The following is a 21,905-nucleotide window of genomic DNA, read 5'->3' as shown; positions in this document are numbered from 1 at the left end:
AACAGAGAAAAGTTTGTAGCCACTCTGCTGCGCGCCCCCAGAATAAGGAGGAGGGTTTCCAAGGGCTGCTTGCCTTTCTCCCAGCCAGTCACCAGGTAACATTTCGGAGCCAGCAACTGCCAAGCTGAAACCTCTGCTTCTGACAAGCTGCTTGGGAAAGGTCAGCCACTTAGTAATGAAGCCATATACATCAACGGCACAAAGAGAATACAAATGACAGGCAGTTCTGGGAAATAGCAGTCCCTGCGCTGCACATGCCACAGGATCTGTCAGCAGTGGCTCCTATGTTTAATTTGCCCCGTGCCCGCAGTGAAGAGAATCAGAATAAATCAGGGAGTCAGGATGGGAAGTCATCTGTCCGTGTTTCTTCTGCTTGAGATCAGAGCAAAACCATATCTCAGGCTTTCTAGGAAGAGGTTCAGACCGGAATTCACTCACTCCATGTGCCACATCAAACACCGAGCGCGCAGCCTGACGCGCTGCCGACACCACACTGACACTGCACGGGCTGAGCTGCCCTGGAAACAGGGACAGACAGCCAGGGCTGTCCCCTTCCCTCTCCGCGCTGGTGTCTCTGATGTCTGCTTTCAGTCACTTTTTGTCCGTTGCTTATCAGGAAAAGAGCATCTCTGCATTTCTTACGAGCCCGAGGAAATCCTCTTAGAAGCAAACGCCGCGATGACACATTCCTGAAGATGCCACGCACTGTCCCGCAGGGCTGGTGCCAGCGTCACCTTGCAGTGGGTACAGCAGTGGCCTTGGCTCTGACGGACCTGTGAAGATCCTAGCTGGACCAGGCATCACGCCATGAATTATCTCTCTCCCGATAAACATATATACACGCACACACACTAACACATACATACATATACATATATACATACACATATTATACAAAAATACAGATATATTGTGTAAATTAAATGACAGTATGGGACCTGAGGATGTGTTACTGACTACCTGGAATAATGAAAGAAGGCGGCAATTTATTTTTTTCTACAGGAGAAGGATATTTAGCAAAATTACAATTTAAACATTATTTATAGGGTAACCTTGTCTCCAAAACCTCTTAGAGCGGAAATAAATTAGGGCTTATCCATCACGAGCAAATGCTGCTGTTCCAGTCTCCTCTGGCGCAGTTTCATACCAGACTAGGCAATTTCCCAGGATTTCACCAAGCACCTGGAGCTGACCCGATCTCGGCTGCCTTCGGCCACGCTCGGCCGCGTGGTTAATGCACCCTGCCTGCACGAGCGGTCCAGATGAAGTCAGCACGACATTAAGGTAATCTGGAGCTGCCTGATTCAGATAATCAAAGTCAGATCCCCAGGGCTTGTCTCCACTGAGAAATCAGTGCAAAACATCCAGGATGTGAATCGTCAGTGCCACAAGCATTCGCATTAAGTCCTCCTGCTCCCCACTAAAATTAATTTCTCCCAGTTCAGCCTAACCCAGTTCCCAACTGAACCGAGCTCAGTGACATGAAGGTAATTTCAGAGAGGAGTGAAGGTGGTGTGGTGGAAATTAGTGCAAAAAAGCTGCAACTCAGCACTATCGTCTCTGCCTGCTCTTTCAGACATTCCAGATGGGTCTCTGGACATATTTCCATTTGAAGGTAGGAGAGTCATCTTCCCTCACTTCCTACCCACTATCTTATTTTAAGTAATGAATCACATGTTTTACTTTTTCCTCTTTTTCCCTTATGAAGCTGAAAATGCAGATCAAGCTTTTCTAGTCCTTTGAAGCTCCAGACTTCTGCAACACCAGCAGCAAATAACCTATGCTGCTATCAAACATTATTTTATCATTGCTAAGTGTCATTTTTCATAGAAGAACGACACTTTTCTGATTTCTTAAAATATTCCCCTAGTGATAGACCTTGTTTTTTCCCTAATTAGCAAACTCACTTCTGATATTCAGAAATAAGGGAAATATTCCACTCTGAAACTTCAGGATTAACTGCAGGTCACATCTAGGATGTCTGTGAACCTCCTGAACCGTGGAGGAGGTGAGAAGACCATACATCGTGTTGGGTCTCTTTTTTTTTGTCAGAGAAAGGTGATTTTATATACTTTTATAACAGGAGACCTTGGAAATTATTTCTGTGTGAAAAATGACAGGGGAAAGCAAAGCAGCAAACAAAACGGCCCCAGAGCTGATAGCACGTCACCAGTGCAGCACGCATGATGTCCTGCAGCAGTTTCATTAGCAGCTGGGCATGTTACATTTGCTCCAAGGTGCCTAAAACACGCCAGACTGACAGCTCTTCGGTTGCTTTATCGGGCCTGTTAGTGATAGTAGCAGAGAATCAATTAGCGGTCAGAATATTTAAGTTGTGTGTAACTGTGTGGACAAACACCCCAAAGCGACTCTCAGCTCACTGCGGAGGCTCGACCAGCGTTCCGTCACCCCAAGGCTGCAGGCGTTTGAAGCGAGGAGTCAGAGACAATGATAAACAAGGACAATTTGGGCAAATTGTGTGAGGATTTGCTCCATCGTGCAGATGGAGCCATTAAATCTGGTCTGTGCCGCAGAGGAGGGATTTGCTGTGGGGCACCTCGATCCTCACCCAGCTGCCGGGAGCCACGTTACCCCCAAAATCTCACATTTTTTAGTTCTTCCCTGGTGTGAAAAACCTTTCTGGACTTGGGGGGAGAGAGTTTTCTGGGTCAGTCCTGTCAGTCAAGTGCCTTTTACAGGCAGCAAATTAATTTCCAAGCTAAAAGCGGAAAAATATGAAAACTCAAGAGGAAAGAGAAGGTAGGAAATCTAGGAAAATAATTGCCCACTTGGCCAGAGTGAAAGCAGCAGGTTCCTTTGCAAGCTTATTCAGGCTGTATGCAAGTATCCAAGACATTTCTCTTGTAACTGGTAAAATAATCAATACCTACCCACTTGTGAAGTTTAGTGAAAATAATGAACTAGCGAATATTTATAGCAAAAGCCATGGCACATTAGGTATTCCAAAGGACTTATGTAAGCGCCACTTTCTTTAATACAGCTTTAGAGGAAACTCTTTAAGAAGCTTTATCAGCATAAAACATATTTTGAAATTCATGAAAATTAATAATTGGCATAGCAAAGTCAAAGCCATCTAAGTGGAATTACTTAACCCTGCTGGACAGTATTTTTTACTAACTATAATGGTTAATCTGCCAGTTGAGAGAGGAAAATTCTCTTCTATTGTCAAATGCAATGGAACAAAGGAAGAAACTTCTCCAACTGATGAGGACTTTATGCAAATAAATGGAATATGGCAAGTTCTATAGAATAAGGCCCATTCTTCAAAACAAAACAAATTAACCCTGACTAAGCTGAGGAAACCGTGTCAGAGCAATTTCCTTGTGACTGAACTAAGCGCTGGGTTTTAGTCTGGCCTCAGCCTCTATCTCCTGAGTGGGTATTTTCTTTGGACCAGGCCCTATAGGGCTGGCGTGAATTTCCCATCGAAGTCCTTTACTCTGAAATATTTGCACTGTTTTCACACCCATTCAGTGATTGACTCCAAAATATAGTTTAGTGTACAAATGGCAGAGCCTAAGGCTTGGGTTTTACTCCAGGAGGCTGTAGCAGGGAGTCCCTGCAGGGCCCAGGGCAGCATAGTCCTGCACTGCTACGCATTCCTGAATTTGCTCAATTAAATGTATGAATTAAACATACATTTATGTATGGAGAAGTGTGACAAGGCTTTGTGCTGTTTAATTTATACCCTGAAATTTGTTGAGTGTCGTACCTTACCCTGCCATTCTTGCAAAGAGCGGTCAAACCCCACTTACCACAGTAGATGAATTTAGAAGAAACTTCTTCTCTCTTGGGTCTCAGGATAATTTTGTTCTTTACAGAGTTGCTTAGGGTAGTTAAGGGCACCTCAGGCTTGGCATGCATCCTTCTGTAGCTACGAGCCAGCTCCTGGTAGCAATCATTCCTTCACGGAGAATTCACTTTCCTGCTATCATCAAATACATCCCTATTAACAACTAGCAAATGATGCTCCCTGCCAGCCAAACCAAACAATTTTTGCTTGAAACCAACCACGTGTCTTCAAGCTTCCTCCTACCAAGGGCTGCAAACAAAGGTCTCTTATTTATCCTAAATTCAGTTAATCTCTCTGTGGCTAGGTTCTTGTACATTCTCTATTCCCTGCTGAAATTCGTTGCTGAGACCAGGGGCATTGGCTGTTTACCCGGTTACATTAAATGGGTCCTTCTCGGTTCCCTATTGAGAGGAATCTGCAAGTGCCACCAGCAGATACCCCTGGGCTGGGCTGGGCTGACCGCAGCCTCCTCCCTGTCATCGCTTCTTGCTGACTCCTGCTCCTCCCTTAATCTCAAGCTGCCGTTGTGTTATACAGACTTCCCAGAGCTGTTTAAAAAGAGATCATTTTGGATCGCAAGACTTCACCTGAATCCTTCTCTTTTCTGGCATTTATCACCTACTGAATTTTTGGGTTCTGCATCAAAGAAGCCACCATGTCAAAGCAAAAGCAGTTGCCAAGGCTTGTCGAGTTTGAAATGAAAGCCACAAATACCACCAAACCATGTAGGATTTGGTTCTTTTGAGTTAGAACGGGTGAAGATTTGTAGCCTACTAAAATCTAAGATCAAATGAAATCTCCAGCCTCTCTAAAATGAATCATTCCCCCTCAACAGATTGAAACCACTATACCTCCCAAGGGTCTTTTTGTAATCTACTCAGCCAACAGTCATTTCTACTTTATATATATAATTTGCTTTTGTTACAAAACTGTGAACTCTGAGAAACATGCTGTCCACCTGTCACTGTCTTCCACAGCCTCCAACACAGAACTGACGATGCAATTTTTCATAGAAATACTCCTTACTCTCCATCATGAATTCCTTGGGGCAAGGAATGATTTCTTTCTCTTTCTGTGTGTTGTGCCTGACACAGCAGGGGCCAGATTTGCATTAAGAAGCATATAATAGGATCTACAGCATAATGCAGTATAATGAGGGATAGCAAGCAGAGTGGTAAATGGTGTCATTTAGTGCATACTATCCCTGTGGTTCCCTGTCATCAGCTTTTTATTGAACAGGCTTGGCCTCACAGTTTCTTACTGATCTAAAAGTTTGTCTCTATCATTATGCCTGTCTGGGTGTCTATTTAATGCTTTTCTGCTGCAGCTCCTCTTTTCCTATCCCTCTTTCTCAGCCTCTTTTCCAGGGAGTGGGGGACTACATTCCTGTTTATCCCTTTTTTTTCTTTTTTTCTTTTTTTTTTTTTTTGTTTTATATTTCCTTTGCTTCTTCACTTCCCAACTTTGTAAGCAACGTGGACAGTCAAGCACTTCTGAAGGCTAACACATGATATGCAACAGCACAGAGGCAGATTGGCCCCCAAACCAAAGATGATCCTCTGTCCTGGTTTCGGCTGGGATAGAGTTAATTTTCTTCCTAGTAGCTGGTGTAGTGCTGTGCTTTGGATTCAGTATGAGAATGCTGTGATAACACGCTGATGTTTTAGTTGTTGCTGAGCAGTGCTTACACTAATCAAGGACTTTTCAGCTTCCCCTGCTCTGCCGGGTGCACAAGAAGCTGGGAGGGGGCACAGCCAGGACAGCTGACCCACACTGGCCAAGGGCTATTCCATACCATATGGCGTCACACTCAGTATAGAAACTGGGGGGAGTTGGCCAGGGGGCAGCGATGGCTGCTCGGGGACTGGCCAGGCATCGGTCAGCGGGTGGTGAGCGGTTGCATCACTTGGGTTTTTTTCCCCCTGGGTTTGGTTCCTCTCTCTCTCTTTTGTTGTTTTCCTTTTCACTACAATTTATTATTATTATTTCTATTATTTGATATCTTCTTTTTCCTCTTTTTCCCAATTATTAAACTGTTCTTACCTCAACCCACGAGTTTTCTTACTTTTGCTCTTCCGATTCTCTCCTGCACCCCACTGGGGGGGAGAGTGAGCGAGCGGCTGGGTGGTGCTTAGCTGCCGGCTGGGGCTAAACCGCGACATCCTCGCAAAACCCGTTCTGCTTCCTCCGCTGCTGAAGAAACTAAAACCAAACACTCTTCAGAGCACATCACTGCCAACTCTTCCTCAACTCTCATTAGCATCTACTCAGGCTCCATTTGCAATACTCATCCCCACCGAAACACACAAAATGAGAAGGCAGCTTTGCTCTGACCTGCACCCTCCGCCTAATGCCTTTGACACAGACCTGCCTCCCATCAGAGCTGACAGCGAAGGGGCTGAGGACTTTCACATCCCGAGATTGTCGTCTCAGGTTTTAGCTCGCATCGTTCTCAGTCCTCTTCCCATCTGCGCCACCTCCTGCTATACTTCTATCTTCAGTCCACACATTTCAAAACACGCAGCAGGAGCTAATAGAAGGCTGCTTGCTTATATTTCTATTAATCATCTTCCCCTCATCCCATCTGCCACCTCTCTTCATCAGCCTGGCCCACCCAGCTCCCAGATTTATAGCACTCACAATGCAGAAGAGTTAATCGAATCCAATCTCTCAGCAAAATCTCTAGCATCTGCTGTTCCATATTTGGTTCCCAGCAAGGGCTGCTCAGTCCCAGCCTCATCTCCCTTGTTTGTACCACAGTTCCCATTAGACCAAATGAAGAGCATAATTAATTAATTGGTACCCGAACTTGAGAATTCTACATGCATCGTTAGAAATAATCAAAACAGCTACGCTGTACGTGTAAATATCTTTTGACTATGTCTTCTCATTTACACGGTAGCAGTAGCTAGAAGCCCCAGCTCGCCCCAGGACCTCATCACTAAGGTCAGAAGTAGGTGAGAGCTGCAGGCAAATAAATGGAGGGAAGAGAGAGCAAAACTTCTTCATGGTCTATACCATGTGTTCACTTAAATAACACTCATATGAGTGTGGTTTTCTAACAGAAGCTATTAAAATTAAAAAAAAAAAAAATCAGAAGCAGTATGTTCATCTCTACCTGGCTTACCTGTTTTTTTAAACAGAATTTCTCAACATTTAGTAGATTTCAAATAAGAGATTTTTAAAAGCATAACCACAGTGTTTGATTTTTCACAGATACGGGGGCCAAGGTGTTTTCTGGCACAGTAAGAACCAGTGCTGGAGGCCAGGGCAGGCGAAGGCAGGGCTGGGGACAGGCAGCTCCGAGGACTGTCAGACGCAGAGGGCAGAGTCCCAACAGCCCAAACCTGCCCTTTTATACCGGACCCAGTGGTGTTTCCTGAGTTTCTGCCACACGTGCCCCCTTGGGGAATGCCTTGTCCTGCATGGCGCCTGTTTGCATTTACCATGCCAGCATTTCAGCAGATAGCGGTGCACGGCACATCTCTCAAGGAGACGTGTTAGCCCTTTTTGTACCAACATCGTTTGTCTGCCAACATCAGCTCAGTGAAACGGTGGGCCTGGGGACACTAATGGAAAACCTATTATCCACCAGCCCAATCCCACTTCTGCTTTCTTCTGGAGGATGGTACCTCAGGCGTTCACTTATCTGACATGAATTATTTTTTCTGGAGCCCAGCTGCTTTAGCTCTACCCCTCATTTCTTTTCCTCGCAGCGCAAATTATTTAGATGCATGCGTAGCTCTGAAACAAAGCAGCCCCTTCTTCCTGCACAGCTAAGCCCGGTGCCTTCTGCTGAAGATAATTCATGTGCCTACCGTTCTCAGCAGTAGGGGTGTAAAGGGAGAGAGTTGGGGTATGTTTAATAAAAATATATCTTATACTGTTTACTGACTGAAGAGTTGTTCGACAGATGCTCCATCCTTAGCTATGTTTAAATTATTCCCTAAGCAAACAATACAAACTGCACACTTCATCTTACCCAATACAAAAATAAACAGAACATGCAAAATATATGGTCCTAGTATAAGATCCCATACAAAGAACATTGATTTCTCTTTTGCTTAAATATTCTCTGCACAATGTTTGCTCACTAATTTATTCTTCCACTGGCTACAACAAATTAAATGTCAAAATCTGTTTATCTTATGAATTTTCGAGACTAATAGTGAGTCTCCTCTTTCAGCTTAAATAATATTGTTGGTGAGATACCTCTTGATGGATTGTATAAATAAAGCCAGATACAGAGATAAAAAAAAAGACCAAGAGCTGGGTTTTTTTTCCTATTTTTCTTAGTTTACCAAAGAGGCATGTGAATACTGCGATCAGCTCTATCTTCCCTAAAACGTCTGAGGTGTTTGTGTCCTTTACGGAGGAAAGAAAAATCACTACCTGAAATGGATTACGGAAGAGCTGCTTTGCTGCTTTCAGGTCCTTCCTACCACATCCCCTCTGCGCAGCCAAGAGGCAGGAGGGGATGGGGTGAGGCTGGAAGACGGGGGGGTCCCAGGGCACCAAGCGCCCGCCGCAGCCCGAGCACGACCCGAGCTCCCGCAGCGCCGGGTGCATCTGCGAGCGGCCCCTGTGAAACCAGACAGGCTGGATGGAGCCACCGAGCCCACCCCAGACCTCAGAGCCCCCTCACTTCCAGCCGGGGCCACCCCTCGACCGACTCCGATCATCCTTGGACAAGCCAAAACGTGCAATCTGGCCGTCGGCCCAGCCCTGCAGGTCACTCCTGTACAGCAATGCAGATGCTGCCGTAAAGACTGATAAAAATCACTTTTCACCTTGACTTTTGAAATCCGGAGCTATGTCAAACATGCCAGACACCAGATTAGGGAGCAGGAGTGAATGTATCCAAGGAAGGATCTGACCCATCGCCCACCATGGCCCTTCATCCCATATCAGCCCAAGCTGGGCTCTCCAGGGCTGCCACAGAGCCTGGAATAAGATCCTAGCTAACAGTCTTCATATGCACTTAGTAAAAAAGTTTCCCACTGATTAAATTATATGCTCACAAGTGGTAAATGGACTAAGCCTGGCAAAGGCCTTTCATATCTCTATAGCCACCTTGTGTTAATTTACAAACAAATTATACCACTTTATGTCTCACGAGACTTAAAAGGCAGAGGGAAGAAGAATCAATTTAGAAACATCCTGGCACCGCTGCCAGGAGCTTCCTATCATTTTCACTGCAAAAGCAGAAGTTGGGCTGTTCTCTTGGTTTCTTGAAGCTCAAAAACAAAGCAGCACTTAATGTAACTCTCCAAAGCCCCAAAAGCCACCATCCCCCTGCTGCCAGCAGTTCCTGCTGATTGCCGTGTGCTTGGAGCCCACCCAGGGCAAAAACATGAATTTTTGTATTGAGACTTTTGTAACCGGGGCAGGGACAAGTTCCTGCCTTGCTTTCACTCCTGGCAGACTTAAAATTGTCAGTAGCAAGGAGCGGAGGGGCAGACGGGAGCCCGTTTCCTAGTCTGTACATAATTCATGTGCTACACCAAGGCTTCAGCTGGGGAAGTTCGGATATTGACTTTTGGATCTGTCTCACCATGTCACTTCCCACCAAATATATTTAAAGAGAAGCCGAACAAAAGAATAAAACATCAGGGAGCTAATGGGTCTGATTCATAGTGGTGTTTCTCCAGATTTAGGTAATTCCTCTCAAAACTCTGCTTCAGAAATGCAGAAAAACTGAATGCAGAGACCAGCAGTAGGAGCAGAGCAATTTCTGTGACTAGTGATGCAGGAACGGTGACGCAGCCCTTGGGGGAAAGGAACGATGCAGGTGGAAAGGGAAGAGAGGAGATGGCCTCAATTTATCAATTACTAACTCAATGAACAGATTAGCAAAACGAGGAGGGCCCGGGGGTAAATGAACACTGCTGGGGTTGCTGCTTAGCTCTGCTGTTCCTGCTGGAGGAGCCAAGCTGCAGGCGCTGCTGGGCTTTCAGCAGGGAGCACAGGTGGGTGTGCGGGATGAGACGGCCGAAGGGGAGAAGAGATGCCCTTGAGGAGGGAACAAAAGTGGAGCTACTCAGGCAACTGGGATGTTTCTCTGGCTCTTGGTGTACACAAAGCATTGTGGTGAGGGTGGACCAGTGATGGAGACCACGGTATATGGGCCTTTATGTTTAACAAGCTTTCTTGTTTATGTTTAACAAGCTTTCCCCATGGCCTCAAGTTGCGCCAGGGGAGGTTTAGACTGGATATCAGGAAATTTTACTTCACTGAAAGGGTTGTCAAGCATTGGAACAGGCTGCCCAGGGAAGGGGTTGAGTCGCCATCCCTGGAGGTATTTAAAAGCCGTTTGGATGAGGTGCTTAGGGACATGGTGTAGTGGTGGTCTTGGTAGTGTTCAGTTTATGGTTGGACTCGATGATCTTAAAGGTCTTTTCCAACCTATACGATTCTGCATGTGATTCTGCCTGAAGTTAAAAATGCACCTTTGAACAGTGAAGGGGCAGGAGGGATGCCACCTTCCCAAGGAAGAAAAGCACAACACAAAGCAACTTTCTTATCACATCAAGAGAGGCAGATAATTATCATACTCAAGGATCCCACCGTACCTATGGGTATTTCCAAAGGAGCTGAAGAAATATGGCCTAATTTCTCTCCGTAGCCAGGGGATTACTTGTCCTGACTTTGCAGCAGGGATGAAACAGCTGTGCACAGAGGTATTTTTTTCTGTTTGTCCAAGTGTCCTTGACAAATCACATCTCTGCCGCACGGGGAGGGCCGCACATGGACACCTCCAGGTACAACATGTCCAAACGAACCGTAGATCGGGGGGGTTAGAGATGGTAACAAAGCTGGCAGGATCTAGGCAAGCATCTCATGAGCCTTACGATAAATATTTCTAAAAAGGGTTAGACAGAGGCTCTGTTCAACAACACCTCATATCGTTTACCTGAAGTAGGAGCTGGCAGGGGACAGGATTGATGGGAGATCCTGGAGGGTTCCTGTTCGATACTGGTCAGGGAGAGCTCACGGGGACTCTTTTCCCCCACGTGTCTGCTGGCACAATATTTGGCTGTAAAAACACCAAACCAAAGCAAAAAAAACGAGAATGTGTTACCTGAACTGACTCCTCAGGAGTGTCTCTGATAAGAGCTTTGCAGTAAGGAAGCCCTGAGTTTCTTAAGAAGTTGAAGATAAGGAATTTAGCAAGAATATATGGTAAATAGAAAACAGTAACCTGCTTGGAGTTAAGTACGTTAACCACAATCCAAATAACACTGAAATTAAGGTAAGAAAAACACAACAGCTCCCACGTGACCCCTGGGAGCTGCATGCATAAAATGGTTCCTTCATTTAAGTAAGAGTTTTACCAAAGTTTGTTTCTTATTCAGCAGCAATGCTAAGAGGGAGGGAGCATCTCTTGCAGCTTGTTCTCACTAAGAAAATGCCAGACTCAACAGAAAATACCTGTAACTGAGGGAAAGAGGATTTACCTCAGTTTTCTTTTCAGCCATGTGCATTGCTGAGTCTCATCCCAGTGAATTATGATAGCTCACTCAGTCCGGGACCTCTTTACAGTCTTCTGGAATTAGCTCCATTAACAAGTCATGGAAATATTCCATTCAGGCGAAGGATTAGGAAAAGATACGCACTCTTGGCGTGAAAGTTAGCGGCACATCCGAACGAATTTATGAGCTCCCCTCCCTCTGCCCTGACACCAAAGGCTGCAGCCAGCAGCGGGCTGAGCCCAGCTGTCCCAGCTGGAGTAAAGGCTGTTTCACGTTTTATGAGTGCTGAAGGAGACACCCGCTCTGTCTGTCATCTGCTGGGAGTCGGACCAGCTGCAGGGGAGACCCGAAGGCACGCGGAGGGGCCGGGATACTGCCGGAGAGGCAGGTACAGCCCTCGGGAAGGAGCTGGGCAGACCTGGGGTCCAAACCTCCTCCATCGGAGCGACCAGTTCTGCCGTGCCTGCCCCTGACACCGCGCACAGTTAATGGTCTAAGAAAATAGCGTGCGTTCGCAGTAACGGTCTATTAAACCTCTCAGCTGCTGCAAGGGGAGAGTCGAATACAAATACCGGTCAACACACTGTCCTGTTCCTGTGAATTGGTCACATCACGAGGAATTGCCGTGACTTTGCTTTCCACTGATCTACAGCAGCTACGTGATTTCAACGGCCAAACGTGGCGTGGGAGCTAGGGGAGTTTGTTGTCGAGGAAAGATGGTCCTTGAGGTCCCTTCCAACCTGGTATTCTACGATTCTGTGATTGATTCTATGAAACAAGAATATACGGGTCTGGTTCATGAGCTGGACAATGCTTTCAAAATACACTGAATAGAAATATAGATTAGGAGAAGAAATACATTGTAAAATACCTCTTTGAACATTACTGTCAATGAACCCAGCAGTACAAATACTTTTATGGTATGTTTGCTTGTGAAAAAGGCTGTGACAGTCATTATTCTGTGAATACTGGTATATTTTCCTCTGCAAGATGGTACTGCACAGGGGTATCAATACAGCCCCAAAGTAGGAGCAACCCAGATTATCCTGAATATAAAAATGTACAATTGTGCATTGCCTGCAAAGGAAATAAGGCTAACTTGGTCTTGCATAACTATAGCCTCATTATCATCATGACTCACTTATTATTTTTACTGCATAGCTTTTTCCAGTGTCAGACCCACGGTTATCTCTAAATAAGAGGTTTAGATTCCCCTTCTTGTAAATCAAACTCAGAACAAAGAAAATTTTGCAAAATACATTTTGCTGACCTTTTGCTGTTGCCTTCGCGTTAGCCTGTCCCAGCCAAATCCCTGCGCGTCCTCTTGGACAAACAGTTAAACTCCTTCCACCAAAATTACACGCTGATTTTGCAGACCCCTTGTTTTTCACTGTTCCACTAGAGAGTAGAAACAGCAGCATAAGGCTTATCTAAACAGTGACCCCAAAACATGAGAAACTTGCAACCTCTGCATAGATAGTCTATGAACTGAAAAAGGGCTCAGCTACTTGGCTAACAGAAATATTTACCCAGCTCTAAGGAAAATACTCAGCCACAGATTTTTATCTAACAACTTCTCTGGTGACAGTTTAATACGGAATTTGGACTCAAAAGGGTAATTGAGCTTCAACAAGTTTTTCCTACAAAGAACACTGAAAATTGCACTTTCTTCTGGCCGATGGATACTTTCATTGTTTATGGTACAATGTTCTTTTAGTATATAGGAGATTACTCATATTTTGTGCATTTACAGACTTAGGTCCAAACACATACACAGGTATTGTGTGTACCGCTGAGATGTTGCAAAGAAAAAAAGGCTGAGATTTTCTCATCTTGGGAGAGGTTTTAACCAGCTCCCAAATGTCACATGGCAGTTAAAATGGAACTATACTCATGTTTTTATTCAAATAACTACTCTAAAATTACAAAAGATAAGTACCACCTTTCAGCATGAATAAACTTGAATACGTACTAAAAATAATTCTGCATTAACTCCTGAAGTTACTGCCTTCTGGAAGGTGTAAATGGATAGAGTTTGCTATTAGATGCTTTACATAACCGTATGTCAAAAAATTCAAGAGAATGAAAATTGCATATCCGAAAAGTGAATCTGCAGCATTTTGAGAGGCAGTTTCATAAATTATTTTTTTAAAACAACAACTAAGTCTTTTATCTAAGCCCAAGGTCTTTGACACAATTCACTTTTGCACTCTGAGTAGATGGCATTGAAATTTCAGGGGATGGACAAAGAGGTCTGAAACACAGTCGAGGGAGTAGGGTACGATTCTCTCAGCCTTACTTACAACAGTTGGTACTTAAGAGTGTGAGTAGCCCTGGGGAAATCGATGAACTCAACTGCAGAGTAAGGAACAACTCGAAATGAGGAAGGCAAGCAGCGTCTGACCCGCTATTGATAAATGAACTCCAGTGTAGATCGTGCTTTGAGCTATAACCCAGTGCCCTCCCCTTCTTTTCTGCATATCACACCAGATATTTTAACCCAGCCACCTAGGTGTTGGATGAACTATTTTCTTGAGCATCTCCGGGTCAAGATGGCCCTGGATGGTGCTAGGAAGATGTTCCTCATCTACCCCACACCCTCCCCCTCTTGCAGTCTCTCTTCCCAGACCCTGGGAAGCGCAGGGCAGTGGGACCAAGAGGGATCTGGTTGTCTTCCCTCCATCACAGTGCCACAGTTACCTCCTGGTTGAGGAGCTCCGTATTATTCCTTGGTGAGAACAGCACAGGACATCACCATTTGGCTCCGCTGCCACGAAAGATGCTGAGGCTCCTGCAAGCTCAGAGAGGAGTTAGTTATTACCTGTCACTTATTTCTTATAAATAAAGTTCTCTCGATACAATGTGCGGCAGTGGGTGGAAGTACACCGCAGTGAGAGGAAAAATGCAGCAACGCTTCGGCAATTGTTCGGGGGTTTCTTGAGGAAGGGCAGTGCTGGGTCGTGTTTCTCATAACTTGGAGGACAACTTTCATCCCTGAATCAGGCATTATCTTCAGAAAGTACAGGTGCTGAGGTTCACCAGGAGAATATTTGAAACTATGAATAATAAAATACTTATTAACCCAAGTACAGCAGATTACAGCCTTTTATTCCTAGAAGGTACAGTGCAGACAGCTTCTTTCTATATGCAAGGATGAGTTCTGTAAATCCAAGTAAAGCCATATCATAAGCAGGCAAAGCATAATACAAAATGAATTCCTAAGTACTAAGTAAAGAGTTTCAGAATTATTGCAAAGGGTAACTTCTGATCATTTAAAACATGGAAGGCTATACCTTAGTGTAACAGAATACTCCAGGACTGAACATTTGGGCTGTATTGTTAAACACATGGTCTACAAATACTTTGACTTTCACTCTGCCACTTCTGTACATACCTTCTTTAATTACAAAGATACACGTTTTTAAAAATAATGGTATATATTATTATACGATATTTCTACTTCCCAACAACATAGTGGCATCCAAATTTCACGCTGATAAATGTACAATAAGACTCTTTAATGTAACTCAAAGTTCCAATTTCAGGGAGCATATTACACACTGGACCAGCTCCCAGAGGGAGTCTGTAAATTAATTTGAGGTCCTTAAATCATTATGCATGCAAGGTGGTTTTCCAATGCATTACTAAGTTCAACAACATTAAGTACTTTGGGGGAAAAACAATTCCCTGTAGAAATCACAGGAGTGGATAGTCTTTCCACCAACTTCAGCCATTTCCCCTAGCACCAAGGCAGGCGCCAAGACTCCCTGTATAACCAGGGAAGAGGTTCCTCACAGCTCTGCTGAGGAGCCCAGTTTCCCTGTGGATGAGAATGCTGTGATCGGTATCTTTGGTTGAGTTGCAAATGTACAACCTGACGGACAAACTCAAGTCTTTATGTGCGAGTGCTGTGACGCTTAACTAAGGCAAGAATTTGAATATGTGTTTGGAGGCTGCAGAGCAGATTTTCAAGACAGGTCGGCAACCATCAGGTTCTTTAAAAATGAAATTCTGACCAAAATTGTGACAGTGGAAACAGCTACATGTTGGGTCTTTGGCAGACTTGTCCCATCTCATTTGCTGTATTGTAATGGCCAACTCAACATCCATTGTTGGTAGGACAGAATGTCCTAATTTTCCTTACTAAGAGATCTATTGTGTACGTAACTTTACAGCTCTCCTTGCTGCAAGTTTGCTCTACTCTGATGACTTCACCCATCTGGAAGTATAAGTGCCTGCCTCATTTGGACATAAAATACCACACATTGCGAGTGGGAGGATTTTTGGAAGTCCACAGCTTACCCTTCTGTCTTCTGACACGCATCAGAAATTTTCCCCTGACTCCAACGGAAGCAGAGTTAGACCAAGCACAGGCTTCCTTTTACAGCCAGTCCCTGCAGTCACACATTTGCAAATCATTCTTAGCTGTGGATATTTATGCTGCAAACATCTCTTCTTTTATCAATAAACACCTTTCAAAGCCAAGCCTTTGCTACGTAACAAACTTGAATTCAACAAGCTGATTTTAGGCATTTGTTGAAGAGCCAAAAAATATGAACGTACAGTTAAGGACCTTTATCTTTGGCAGCAGTCATTTGCCATCATTTTCCTTCTCTCTACTTACATGTTTTAGCAGAACTGCATGATTTTATGTCTTACATAACATAGACTGGATAATTACCAAATGTCCCATATGTTGTAGGTCATTCCCACGGCTGTTGATGCTTAATCTCGTCTCCTGTTTCTCCATGAGCAGGCATGCTACCAAGTTTTGATGCACATAATATATTGGGTAGAGGAAGAAGATTCCTTGTCAATAATAAAAAAGGAAGGGGGGGGGGAGAGAGAAATGTTTTGAACTAGCAGAGCAAAACATTTTAATTGAGCTGATAAAAAAATCAGTCCAAAAATGTATCAAAATCTCTCACAAGATGGCAAAATTTATCCAGCTCTGAATTGGAGGGGTGGATGCCGAGGGCAGGCTGGAATTTGGAGCAGAGACAAGAAATTATACAAACAGCAACTGTAGGAGAAGAGGGGTATTTACATGAGACGCGACAAGCAGCGCAGCGCCCGACAGAGTGAATCACAAGGAAACCATTGCAGGACCGATCGTTAGTGATTGACACTTCGGATCCCGAGGTGACAATTTCTGAGGCTCCGACAGGCTCGTGTTTGGGGGAAGGTAATGAGAGCATTTTATGAGCAAAGTAGGTCACAGCTCAGCAGGAGAGGCACGTTGTCACATTAAACTATGAAGATGCATAGCTTCCAAGAGGGTTTCTTTTTTCCTGCAGTTATTTCGTTTAGCCAAGTATAATCCGTATTTTAAGGAAAACAAGATGGTCGTAATTTATGGGTCACCCCATTGTTCTTGCAACGGCTTTGTGAAAGAGGAAAGTGATTGCACTGTCTCGCTACAGAAGATGGTGATTGGGCTAAGTAAGCTCAGTTGTCTGAACAATATTCTGCAAATGAGTGTAAAAAATTATATCAGAGAACAAAGCATGAGTCACACAGAATTACTCAATAAGAAACAGCTAGTCAACTTTCATAGGATTTGGGTAATGTGGATATCTCCTGAAGTTACGCTTAGCTGCAGCAGCAGTCATGATGGAAACAAGGCGCACACAGCAATAGAAATACCCAGTCGTTTCAAGAGTAATAACTGGAAGATTTCAGGTGACAAATACCAAACCAAAACAAAACTCAGGCATGTTGTATTTCTGATAGCTGGCGTAAACGCTGCAAAGTGAGCCCAGAAATTACCCAAAGAGGTCTGAGGAATGTGATGTTTTGCCCGCTATCCCATCAGGAACAAGAGAATAATGACAGGAATGATTGAGGCTAGATTTTGACACTTGAGAGTACATAGAGTAGGTGTAGAAAAGATTACAGTTATGCACACAGATGGAAGAAGTAGATCACTGGAGAAGTGTGACAGTATTAAGACAGATAAAGTAATTTATTTTATAGGAAACAATTATACAGTTGAGAATCATGGGGCTTTTTTTTCCATCAGAGTGAAAAGGAGAGAATATCTGATTTTCTTCCACATGATCCACAAGATGTGTCATGTGCTTCTGATGGTGTCAGAGAGAAAGAAAACGGTTTAGAGAGTGGGTGAACATTTGGATTTCTACCTGATTGACAATGTGCAAGTCAGGGAATTGGCCCAGCATCAATGAGTATCTAATTAATTTTGGCAGTAAATAGTGCCAACACTGCAGGAAAATGGTCATGTAACAGGTTCAGAATCAATACGTTGTCCTATATTTAAAGAGCCACCATTGAAATGAATAATAATTTTCCTAATTCCCTGTCCCAGGCTTCCCCCTATAGAAGCTGGAACAACTTCTAGGCTTAGGAGTGGCTTTTTTCCAGTGTTTCTCAGGGTTCACTTAATCTAGGGACCAAACATAAAAAACCCTAAAATGCTGGCACTCACCGACTGGGAGTTACCCAGATCTCTTTTGGGAGAAGAGATCCTCCCAGATCTGGCAAAATACGGCCTTTAGCTCTGAATTACAGGATTTCGTATTGCTTTGCAGCAGTGACACCATGCACAGACGAGAAAATGTTCTGCATCGGGGTACTAACGTTTCTGTCTTCTGCACCAAGGCACGCATACAGCAGGACTGATTTCAGTTTTCTAACATCACAATGGTTTGTATTCCAGCACGCCGAGGCCAAATCCTCTCTTATAGCCAAGCCAGGAGTTCCACGTAAATTAACAGACCAAATCTGAAATTCTATTAGAAAAGGATGGAAGAAAAAAAAAATCTTTAAGGAGGAGAAGCAGCTTGAGGTAGCTCAAAATTATTTCAGAAATTAATTGACTTAGAAGTAATTGGAAATACTACGTAGGCATCAGGTAAGAAATTACGTATTTTGTAAAGTAAGAGCTCAAATGTATGTTAAAAGTGGAGGGCAGAATACTTGTACAAAATATATGGGTTTTTTTTCCTGCTAATCTTCCGTAATGTTATGTGTAAAATACATCCAGACAGTACAAAGGTATCAGAGCCCTTTGTATATTCTTCCTCTGAACATTAGAGAGACAGACATTAAGAGTCAAATTTGTTTGTATGTGCCTAAATTCCCTTCGTTCCAGTAGTCTACATATTTTCTGAGGATCTAAGTCCAGAGACACCAGATGGTCGTTTTTCTCAGATATTTAGGCACCTACACACGCAATAGGTGCCCAGCAGTATTTTCAAGTAGGTCCAAACACTTCGCTCTCTAAACAATCATTAAAAATATTGATGCAACATTTTCATCCTACGAGGTTTTTCTAAAATATCAAAGGGAACAACACTTCTACGGAAATTTGTCAGTAATTGAAAAGATGCGCACCTCCAGGCTACAGAGTGGGTACCGCACAGATCTGTGATATTGCAGCCAAATGCAATACTACACAGGGCAAAGCAATGACAGAGGCTCTAGGAATAACCTGGCACTGGAAGAGTTAAAAACTCCAGTTAAAGCCAGATAAAAACTACAGCCAAATTTCTTTGTATCGCAACCACGCGGTTATCGCTGGCTGTGCGCACAAGGCATCTGCGCTCCCGAGGTTCAACAGCCAAGCGTCTCCGGCCCTCCCTACTCTCCAGGACTCCCCAAAAATAGATGGGGACACAAAAATACACTTGGGAAGGCTGATTTTAAGAAATTCAGCTGAAATTTACCCTAGAAACATTCAGCAAAGATTCTCGAACCACAAAAAGAGAAGACTGAGGCAGCTCAGAGTGGAGAAGACCAGAGGTATAAAAGCGAAACGAAAATACCAAGATTTATCTCCCTCTTTCTATGAACGTGGATTTTGTGTACTCTAATGCCAGCAGAGCTCTCCGTTAAACCAAACAGCCTGTGCCGGGTTTTGTTAAGGAGGAATATGGTGTTACTTTGGTTCTTAGGAAGAATATATGATAGGCTTTGTCCTACAGGTTTTTTTAGGTTCCTGACGCTCCAGCAAATTAGTTTACAGCAAAATACAAAGGAAGACTGTCTTGGGGAACAATTAGAGAGTTTTAAAATGCAATAAAAACTTACAGGGAAAAATCTCTTAGCTATAATCCATAGTTTTGTCTCAAAGGGAATTAACAGAATTTTATTACTTTGATCTTCTAAAGAATGAGTTTCTTAACTTCATTAGTCATTTTCCTTCATTTTAAATACGGATGCCACGAGAGATAAAAACCCAGCATTTTAAAAGGGACAGTCCCTCCTATATCTGTCAAAACTGCCCTACGGAGGGTCAGTTCAAAAGTTCAGTTAAAGAGATTTTATGGCAGACAATCTGTTACAATTAATGAGCATTCATAATTAACAGCTGGCCTGATGTGGCCTTTGAGAAGGATCACAACCTTTCTTTTTAAGATCTCAATGTAATAATTTCGCATGATCACAACCTTTCTCTCCACTTAAAAATTTAGCAACGGGTTAAATGATAGCATGCGTTAGATAATTCCACTATTAACCAAAGTTAAAAGTCCTTTAGCTTGCAGTTCTCAGAGACCGTACTAACTGTACTGATTATAAAGCATGAATTTTAATAACAATACCGTACTCTGTTTCTCATCAGCATAGGTTCAGAACTAATTAAAATACAGCAGGAAAGTTTTTGCCTCTGTCTAGGCAAGGAACATGACTGAGTAACAACATCTTCTTGCATCGTCTCAAAAAGAAACAGCACTTGATAACACTGCTTTCCTCTGCAAAGTTAAAAGTCAGGTGAAGTTTTATTTTACTAAGAGGGGGCATTAGCTGGAAATATTTCAAGGGGCTGAGATTTGAGGTATTTCTATTTGCTTTATGTTTCATGCAGTTTCCCTTTTATGAGCACTGTTATAGATGTGAAAAAGATAACATTGTTATCCTAACTGATACTGCTTTTCAAGCTTTTCAAATTTATTTCCATGAACTCATGGCAATGAAATTAAAACCAATTTGTTTGCTCCATGAAAGAGCAGATGTTCCAGAAGCAATAAGATTTTAGATTATTAAAATAATCCTTGTCACATGCTGATAGATTTTTCTTTCTAAAGTCTACTCAATAAGCATAAGTTTCAGACCGTCTTGGCTGAGGGCATTTTACAGCTTCCCTGGGTGGTGGGCAGTGAACATCAGGATGCTGCATACTCACAGACGAGCCACCACCCTACGATGGAGCACCTCTCCAAGGCTTCCCAAAGCCAGGGCTGTTCCAGCATGGTGCAGTCCCATCCCATTGGGCAACCGTGGGCAGCTACCCTGCCTTGACTGATAATAATTACACCCTTAGGCAACGAGAGCCAAAGAGTTAGAGCCATCCGAGTTAATGAAGAGGGTGAAAAGGACTTACAAGGTTAAGCCATGCTAACTGGAGAACCAAGAAGATGAGTAAGAGTAGTTTCCCCTCCAGCAGACGTTGCCGGCGGGCTTGCTGCTCACAGATCTCTTTTCCCATCTCTGCCTGGCAGCTGGGCTTTCCTCTTTCTTCTGGCTTATACAAGCACACAAATAACCTCAAGCAAACCTTGCTTTCCATATAGGCCTGACCAGTAACCTCCCATAGAAACAAGGAGAGGGTGCTCCTAGGCTTATGGGGAGCCTTAGAAATCTGAAACACGAGAAAAATTGACTGATTTCGTCTGATTCAAGGCTGGGCTTGCTCCAGGCAGGGACGTTGTGTAGTCACTTATGTAATTAAATGGAGCCTAAATATAGAGCGCTGATAATATATATCAAGTTCTTCTCCAGGATTCAGACTCTGCCACAGAAGAAGGAATAAACAGACACAGAAACCTGATGTACAGGTCTACGAGCCTTTTTTCCTCCTTTTTGGGTGAATATGTTCAGTGAAGAGTGCAAACCTTTCCCATCAGCTCTGCTGTAGGAATTGAAACTACAACTTTACCCTTTCCTTGTACATCTGCAGGCGGTTTTGGAAAGCAGAATAAAAGGGAAGAGGCTGTTTTTCTTAATGAATGATTCAATCAAAAAAAATTGAAACAAATCCTTTTGTTTTGCCATCCTACAGGTGACTGACTTCAGTTTGGGAGTCAAGAGTTCAGCTGACGGAAACCTTGGCCCTGCTGAGGACTGACAGCGGCCAAGGCAGCCCCATCCCCTGCCATGGGCAGGCCACCTGCTTCCAGAGATGCTCCTCCCTGTGTTTTACAGAAGGTTTCTATCTTAACACCAAAAAAGACCTTTGAGTTAAAACCAACGAGCGACATGATTTGTTGAGTCAGACTGTTATGAATGACAAATTAGAAATTATAAAACTGTTTGTCTTTATCAAGCAGCACACAAACAATTAAACTCCCCAATTCCCTGGCCTGCTGAGGAACACTGTGTTCAATTTTCCTTTAATTCTTTTGCAGTCATAGATGGAAATACACCTTAAAGCGGTAGCCAGCCACACTGACAGTCTGGTAATTCCCAAAATAAAGTTTATCTAAAACTCTGAAGTTTATGCCCAGTCCGAGACGGGTGATGTGCTGCTCTCTAATTTGATCTGCTGTTCCTATCACCGAGGGGCACGCACAGACCTGCAAGTCAGCCCCGTTTATATGATCACTGTTTCTCTGAGCTAATGCTGTAAGCAGGCTGAGCTCACGCTGAGACCAATAATA

The 21,905-nt window shown here is 43.6% G+C and overlaps 1 long non-coding RNA gene across 1 annotated transcript; it reads right to left on the bottom strand.

The window, feature by feature from the left end:
* Positions 1–3,824: 3,824 nt before the first annotated feature.
* LOC142413354 (uncharacterized) lies at positions 3,825–11,282 on the bottom strand. The gene is made up of 3 exons (XR_012776798.1): positions 11,149–11,282; positions 10,728–10,850; positions 3,825–3,949 (listed from the first exon to the last, which is right to left on the bottom strand). It is a non-coding gene; the product is annotated as an uncharacterized LOC142413354 (long non-coding RNA).
* Positions 11,283–21,905: the final 10,623 nt, after the last annotated feature.

This window comes from Mycteria americana, chromosome 8 (genome assembly GCF_035582795.1).
Source record: "Mycteria americana isolate JAX WOST 10 ecotype Jacksonville Zoo and Gardens chromosome 8, USCA_MyAme_1.0, whole genome shotgun sequence".
Taxonomy (NCBI): Eukaryota; Metazoa; Chordata; class Aves; order Ciconiiformes; family Ciconiidae; genus Mycteria; species Mycteria americana.
The sequence above is the reverse complement of the archived record's forward strand: the minus strand, read 5'-3'. Positions and strand labels throughout refer to the sequence as shown.